We start from the raw sequence: 8,774 nt of genomic DNA, 5'->3' as shown, positions 1-8,774 counted from the left end.
CAGCCACGGGTCGTAACACATCTGAAATGTAAAGTCCACTGTTCAAATTGCCGTCAATGCGAACAAGAGGTGACCGAGGCGTGTAACCAACGGCACCCCATACCATCACGCCGGGTGATACGCCAGTATGTCGATGACGAATACACGCCAGGATGGCGATGACGAATACACGCTTCCAATGTGCGTTCACTGCGATGTCGCCAAACAGGGATGCGGCCATCATGTTGCTGTCAACAGAACATGGATTCATCTGAAAAAAAAAAGACGTTTTGCCATTCGTCCACCCAGGTTCGTCGTCGAGTACACCATCGCAGGCACTCCTGTCTGTGATGCAGCGTCAAGGCGTGGTCTCCGGGCTGATATTCCGTGCTGCTGCAAACGTCGTCGAACTGTTCGTGCAGATAGTTGTTGTCTTGCAAACGTCCCCATCTGTTGACTCAGGGATCGAGACGCGGCTGCACGATCCGTTACAGCCATGCGGTTAAGATGCCTGTCATCTCGACTGCTAGTGATACGAGGCCGTTGGGATCCAGCACGGCGTTCCGTATTACACTCCTGAACCCACCGATTCTATATTCTGCTAACAGTCATTGAATCTCGACCAACGCGAGCAGCAATGTTGCGATACGATAAACCACAATCGCGATAGGCTACAATACGACCTTTATCAAAGTCGGAAACTTGATGGTACGCATTTCTCCTCCTCACACGAGGCATCACAACAACGTTTCACCAGGCAACGCCGGTCAACTTCTGTCTGTGTATGAGAAATCGGTTTGAAACTTTCGTCATGTCAGCACGTTGTAGGTGTCGCCACCGTCGCCAACCTTGTGTGAATGCTCTGAAAAGTTAATGATCTGAATATCACAGCATCTTCTTCCTGTCGGTTAAATTTCGCGTCTGTAGCACGTCATCTTCGTGGTGTAGCATTTTTAATGGCCAGTAGTGTATATCATGGCATGGTGTCAGTTAAGGGGGGGAGGACGTCAAACATGCCTACTTGGAACAGGAGAGGCAGTACTGGACATTTTAATTTGCACTGTCTGTAGTTTTACAAATAAATTCATGAAAATTTGTCAGCATGACGACAAGGGATTCAGAATTGACTCTCGTAGCAGGGGAAGTTCAAAAACATAACAAAATAATTTTTTTTGACATATGAAATTGCATAATTTTTTTCACTTACTATTTGTTGCACTTGTTGCTACAGGTTCACTTTTCTTCATAAATAAGAGAGATTCTTCGATGACTTTTGCGCAGCAAACAAACCGTACTTAGAGGTGTATAAAACTCTGGAATTTTCCAAATCTCTTAAAAACTGTGGTAAAAATTGAGAAAATTACGTATAAAGTTTGAGTTTTTTTTTCTAAACATAAAGTTTAAAATGTAACAGCTCTTTCATTTTCTCCTGAAGTCACAAAATTGAAGAAACCACTTCACCGTGTTCGTCGCCACAAAAATGCAAACAGACTTCTCCTTTCCCCATGGCAAGGCACAGCCTCACACTCGGGAGGAGCTCACAAAACTTCATTGGAGTGTTATCCACCCTACAGCCCGGATCTCGCTCCTTCTGACTTCCATCTGTTTGGCCGAATGAAGGATGCACTCCTCGGGAAGCAGTACTTATATAATGGGGACGTTACTGATGCTGCGACACGTTAGCTCCGAAGTCGACCAGTAGGGTGGTACCATGCAGGCATACACGACCTGCCTGTAAGGTGGCGTAAGGTCGTTATGTTGAACAGATATTATATTGAAAAACAGGGTTTTGTAGCCAGAAGAGAGGGGAATAATATGGAGTATTGGACTCCTGAATAAACCCCATCTACTTCAAAAAACAATTAATTGTATTACTTGTCGAAAGCCCTCGTTTTTAAATACATCGAGAATAACATCTTCCGCACTGGCTGTCAAAAAACTTTTATTAAAAAGTCACGACCAGTTTCACATCCGTAGAAATGCATCCTTGGGTGCCAGATTTTAGAAAATCATGGTGTGGCAAAATAATTGCTTACAGTAATGTCCCATCGTCTAGATGAAACTGATAGCGGTTGTCTACGTTTGTTCTTCTGTAATAATAAAAGCGGTTTTCTGTGTTTGTTCGAGTGTAATAATTTTCGTTCTTTAAGGTCCAGTACTCGAAATGTATTATATAAAGCTCTCAATTTTCCAGCCGACGTTTCTAGCGCCACGTTTCGATGAATGTCACTCCCAAGATGGCGCCAGAGGGTGATTGGTGTGGCATTCGCCGAAAAGTCACTATGAAAACACTGGCTGGAGACCAGAGATCTTCATATTTCTGCCGGCCCGGGGTGGCCGAGAGGTTCTGGGTGCCACAGCCTAGAACCGCTTGACCGCTACGGTCGCAGGTTCCAGTCCTGCCTCGGGCATGGATGTGTTTGGTGTCCTTAGGTTAGTTAGGTTTAAGTCGTTCTTAGTTCTAGGGGACTGATGGCCTTAGAAGTTAAGTCCCATAGTGCTCAGAGCCATTTGAAGCCATTCATATTACTCCAAATCGGTGAGAAAGTCGAGTAGATCGCGCGAAATGTATTCACCTTTGATTTACTTGTCGACGTATAAATCGATATTAGGCAACAACGATCCGTAATTTGCATACTTCAGTCTTGGCTGCTGTGGTGTCATCATTAAATAATAAAGTTGCAAAAGTCACACAGCCGGCCGAAGTGGCCGCGCGGTTCTGGCGCTGCAGTCTGGAACCGCGAGACCGCTACGGTCGCAGGTTCGAATCCTGCCTCGGGCATGGATGTGTGTGATGTCCTTAGGTTAGTTAGGTTTAAGTAGTTCTAAGTTTTAGGGGACTAATGACCTCAGCAGTTGAGTCCCATAGTGCTCAGAGCCATTTGAACCATTTGAACCAAAGTCACACAGTTGTGCTTAAAACTACCATTTATTGCTCTGAGACATTTCTATACCTTTTTCAATATAAATATTAAAATTCGTTAGTTAGAGGACTTTTTGAGAAACATGTATATCCTTCGCAGGGGTGTGAGGGCATCAAAAAACACGCGAGACAATGGATCTCATTTCTCAATACGGCACCCGCTGAGAGCCGTGGAGGACCAATTAGAGTATGAGGCTCTGATGGCTCTGAGCCCCATGGGACTTAACATCTGAGGTCATCAGTCCCCTAAAACTTAGAACTACTTAAACCTAACGAACCTAAGGACATTACAAACATCCATGCCCGAGGCAGGATTCGAACCTGCGACCGTAGCGTTGGCCCGGTTCTAGACTGAATCGCTCAGCCACTACGGCAGGCTTATATGTCTACCGTTTGTCACCACACAGGAACAGTCTACTGGGTCATACTGCTACGTTTGTTCACTCACATCCCCTCTGCTTGCATCTTTAACTAGACAATGTGTTCACGATATGTATCAGAATCGTTTGAGGGACTTTGTACCGACATAAGGGCGTTATTGTGTGGCCGCTCACATCAGCTGAGCACTTCTGGTCAGTAGCTAGCAAGATGTGCATATCTTCGAGCCAGTCCCGAGAACTGACAGCGAGTTTTGAGCAGTTATGGATCAGGAGGGCTCTCGAAAGTCTTTGATGTCTCTTGCAATCAAATGGATCTGTATATTCCAAAAACGAAGAGGCTTGCACACCACAGATTACCGTGGAGAGGAGCATCTAAGGGATATGACTTTATTGAAAGAACCCCTAGGATATTTTCGGCTGAAGTGATACACAATAAGGTGACAAAAAACATACGGTAGCAATAAGCACACATACGTATAACTGTAGTATCACGTACACACGAAATCAACAGTGTCAAGAGTGTGCCGAGAATAGCAAATTTCAGGCATTACCTCTCACCACGGACAACGCAGTGGGCGACGGTCTTCACTTAACCACCGAGAGCACCGGCGTTTACGTGGAGTTGTCAGTACTAACAGACAAGCAATACTGTGTGAAATAACAGAGGAAAACAATGTGTAATACCAACGGCCTTGCCGCAGTGGTAACACCGGTTCCCGTCAGATCACCGTAGTTAAGCGCTGTCGGGCTGGGCTAGCACTTGGATGGGTGCCGAGCGCTGATAAGCTACTTGACTGAGAAGTAGCGGCTCCGGTCACGAAAAGTGACAACGGCCGCGAGAGCGGTGTGCTGACCACATGCCCCTCTATATCCGCATCCGGTGACGCCTGTGGTGTGAGGATGACACGGCGGCCGGTGGGTACCGCTGGTTCCGCCATTGCCTGTGGACGGAGTTGACGTTTTTAACAATTTGGAACGTACGAGTAAAGCATCCGTTAGGACAGTGCGGCAAAATGTGTTAACGGGCTATGGCAGCAGACTGTCGACGCGACTGTCATTGTTAACAGCACGACATAGCCTGCAGCGCCTCTCTTGAACTCGTGACTATATCCATTGGACCCTAGACGACTGGAAAACCATGGTTCTGGTCAGATGAGTCCAGATTTCTGTTGCTGAGAGCTGATGGTAGGCTTCGAGTGCGGTGCAGACAAAATTTTCCAACAAGGTACTGTGCAAACTGGTGGTGGCTTCATAATGGCGCAGGCTGTGGTTACATGGAACGGGCGAAGTTCTCTAGTTCAACTGAACCGTTCATGAACTTAGAGATTGATTCAAATGGCTCTAAGCACTAAGGGAGTTAACATCTGAGGTCATCAGTCCCCTAGAACTTAGAACTACTTAAACCTAACTACTGTAAGGACATCACACACATTCATGCCCGAGGCAGGATTCGAACCAGCGACCGTAGCAGTAGCGCGGTTCCAGACTGAAGTGCTAAGAACCGCTCGGCCACAACGGCCGGCCATGAACTTAGAGACCATTTGCAGCCATGGACTTCATATTACCAAACAACGATAGAATTTTAGAGATCAATGCACCATATCACCGCGTCACTGGTTGGGAGAACATTCTGGAGGAGCTGTGGTAAAAATTTGCTGTTTTGAACAGCGAGCCGCAGCGCGTAGTGTGAAGCAGTCGCCCTCCGTTTCTGGCGGTGGCGCCAGTGTGGCAATCGCAGCTTTGGAGTGTCCCTCTGGTGGGAAAGGGGAAAGGTAGCCTGTCCACGTGGATTTAAGGGGCGCTATGAGCTCACTAGGGGCGAGTCGAGTCAGTTGGTCAGCCGGGTCAGTGTAGGGCCGTCAGTGTCTGTCTGTCGTCCGGAGTGCTAGTATGTGTTAGGCCGCCAGTCTGCTCTGTTCAGGCAATGGTCATTGGTGGTCGGATCGATCGGTCGGTCGGTCACGCACTGGGACACGAGATGACTTGTCCGTCTTGAGCGCCGGCGCATGTGAGGTCGCCACGTCAGTCCAGTGGGCCGCGCCGTATAGCGAGGGGTAGTGGGTTCGCGGCCGACACGAGAGCAACAGGAGTCAACCCACGACACCGGTCTGTCCGGTGCGAGCTGCGACGCCGTGAGACGGGAGATCGGCGCGGCTTCCTGCGTCCGTTGAAGCGGCTGGCAGCGGACGGTTCGGGAGAGCGTTTTGGGGGTGCTGCGCAGGTCTTCGCCAGAAATCGCAGTTTATTAGAGGTTAAGTGATTCGTGATACGTTGTTTCATTTACTTGTTAAATTCTACTTGTTTTCTTGGTCTCTCGTCCCCTGCTTGCTCGTCTGTCTCCCGTCCGCAATTGCTAGGCAGTTAGTGTCTGTCTGTCTGTCGGTCTGCCGTACGTTAATAGCTGCCTCTGTCATGTTTGTCGGATTCGGTGTTAACGAATTTATTGCTTGAAGTGTAACGGCCGAATTCCTGAAATATGTTTTTATCTTGCCTATCATCTTGAGAGGCGGTATAGGTGTAATGTAGAGCATGATGTTGATGATGTTTGGTTTGTGGGGCGCTCAACTGCGTGGTTATCAGCGCCCGTACAATTTCCCAACCTTTGCTCAGTCCAATTTCGCCACTGTCCTGGATGATGATGAAATGATGAGGACAACACAAACAGCCAGTCATCTCGAGGCAGGTGAAAATCCCTGACCCCGCCGGGAATCGAACCCGGGACCCCGTGCTCGGGAAGCGAGAACGCTACCGCGAGACCACGAGCGGCGGACGATAATGTAGTGCATGTTAGGCCAACCTTGTATATTTGTGTAAGACTGCTTTTCATGCGTTTTTATTTAAATGGTCATTTTAGTATATAAAGTTGCCACTCTTCCACCGTAAAGTTTTTTTTTTTTTTTAAATCAAGTTGCACCTTCGGTGGCAATTTAATTTTTTAATGTTAGTGTTTTGCACCATTTCCATCCCTCCTACCAGGTGCATAGTTTATGTGCTTGTGTGAGTTGTTAAAATTTTTAGTTTAAAGTAATCTGGTGTGTTGCAGATTTCCACCAGTGCAGTCTTTCAGAGGTTGTTGTGAGTGGTCGTGACTACGGCTGTGTCAAAAGGGAGCGGCAAGGTTCTCAGCCCGAAAGCTCATACTGTCAATATTTGTCTTTCTGCCTCTGAATAAATTGTAACTTGATATTTAAAGGGTGCTTTCGGATATAATTTTAAATCTGTTTAAAAAAAGGGCTTTTAGGAATAAAATTTCGATCTGTTGAAAGAAATTTAATTTGTTTTCATCAGTTACCCACTGGAAACTACTTCCACGCTCACATACTGTGATTAAATGTGTTAATGTTCTTGATAAATCGTTAGTAAATAAAGTAAAATCGTAAGAAAAAGTTTTGAAAGTAAATTCACGGTTCACTGGACAATTAGAGCGAATCATTTAGCCACCCAGATCGCCCGAGGTGAATCCCATCGAATATTTATGATACATAATCGAGAGGTCAGTTCTTTCATAAAATCCTTTTCACAATGATGGACAGCTATACAATCAGCATTGCTCAATATTTCTGCAGGAGCTTCCGACAACTTGTTGAGTCCATACCATGTCGAGTTGGTGCACTATGCCGGGCAAAAGGAGGTCCGACAAGATCTTAAAAAAAAAAAGAAAGGGCTCTCACTCTTATCGCTTGCCTTCCTGTTTCTGCTTTGCCACATTACATATACACTGCACCAACGCCATTCAGTCGAAACTTTTTGATGGCCCTTTGTACTTCAATGAAATGACAAACTCCATGGGACAGCGATATGCAGGGTTCGAGTGTAGGATATTTAGGCTTCTAGTGTGGCGCAGTGCTAACGAAGCCGCGGATCCAAGTTGTCAACTAGTCACTGTACAGATTGGGTTCAAAATGGTTCAAATGGCTCTGAGCACTATGGGACTTAACATCTGAGGTCATCCGTCCCCTAGAACTTAGAACTACTTAAACCTAACTAACCTAAGGACATCACACACATCCATGCCCGAGGCAGGATTCGAACCTGTGACTGTAGCAGTCGCGCGGTTCCGGCCTGAAGCGCCTAGAGCAGCTCGGCCACCACGGCCGGCCCCATCTCAAAACGTGTTGCACAGTAACAAGAATTCACTTATCATATATGGCAGTAGGATATTATCCCACTTAATTTCTTTACTCCTCGTGAACTCGAAACAGACTGGCTAGAAACTGAAAGTAGCAGTTTATGTCTCACCCTTCGCAGTTTTTAAGGAGTGACCATTTTGCTATCTAAATCTACGTGTGGAAGGATATCGGTTGAGAATGAAACACAGGATTAAAACAGCTAAAGTAACAATTCTTTATTATGCGGCAGTCTTATTATGAAACAGGCCTTTCCAAGCAGCAGTCGCGACCGCCGCAGCCGCCTCCACCGCCGCCGCCGCCCCCGCCGCGTCTGTCCAGGCGATGATGGATGAGACTCTGGGGCTGTGTCCTCCACGTCCTCGAGCGCACAGTGGCCGGGAGGCGCAGCTGCTGGGGTGCGCGGCTGGCCAGGGGATGGAGCCTTGGGGGGCACATCTCTGTAGGGCCGTAGTGTCTCCCGTGTGAAAGTACTGTACCCATTGAAGGAAGTCATACCAACAGCATCACCGGCTTTTTGAGCCGACACTTAGGTAAGTTACGACCCTCGTATGAAAAATCTGGCACCAGAGTTCCACAAGCATCAATGTGTGGACCTAAATAACTGCTCCACTCCACAATACGAGGAAGACTGTATAGCTCACATACTTACTTAAATCTATTGACTGTAGACTGTTTAGTGTTGAATGCATTCCTTCTTAATACAAATATATACCAAGAGCAAGAACTACTCTTAGCGCTGATACGCAGCCCAGTATGTCCGAATGAAAAACACTGAATATGTTACCACAAGGATCAGTGTGTGGACCCATGTATTGTTCCTTTCAATAATGCATGGAAGCTTTCCAGATAGCTCGCCTATCAGTTAGAGGCCCACTATTTCTAAGCCATTTAGCATTGGGATTGTGAGCACACTGTTAAAAACTCTGTCCAGTTACACGAGTTACTGTGGAATACTATTTCTCCAGGGTCAATATGCTGGTATCTTACTAATGCGTTCAAACTTTCTTCAATGTACATTAATGTGAGTGACGGGATTTGTTGGACAGAAAACTGGTTGTCCACTCAACAAGGCGGGTATTTAGCGTCTTCCGTATAGAACGAGATAGTGGTTCCATTTTGAGCCTTGTCCGTTTCCTACAAAACTTGTTTCCATTGTCTCTCTCCTGGGTAGTGGAGCTGAGATGTGCGCACGTAGGAACACTGTTTTTAACCTCTCCCTCGGAAAAGAAAATTAAGTGACCATCTAAGATAGTCCTAATAAATGCTCAATGCATATTTTGAAGCATCGGTCTCGTCGATTACTGTCTTTTGCCAATTCGGATCTTATCACCGCCCTCCTATTCAATGCTTACAATCAACCAG

The sequence above is a fragment of the Schistocerca cancellata genome, chromosome 12, assembly GCF_023864275.1.
Source record: "Schistocerca cancellata isolate TAMUIC-IGC-003103 chromosome 12, iqSchCanc2.1, whole genome shotgun sequence".
Lineage (NCBI taxonomy): Eukaryota > Metazoa > Arthropoda > Insecta > Orthoptera > Acrididae > Schistocerca > Schistocerca cancellata.
Note: the sequence above shows the minus strand (reverse complement) of the source record.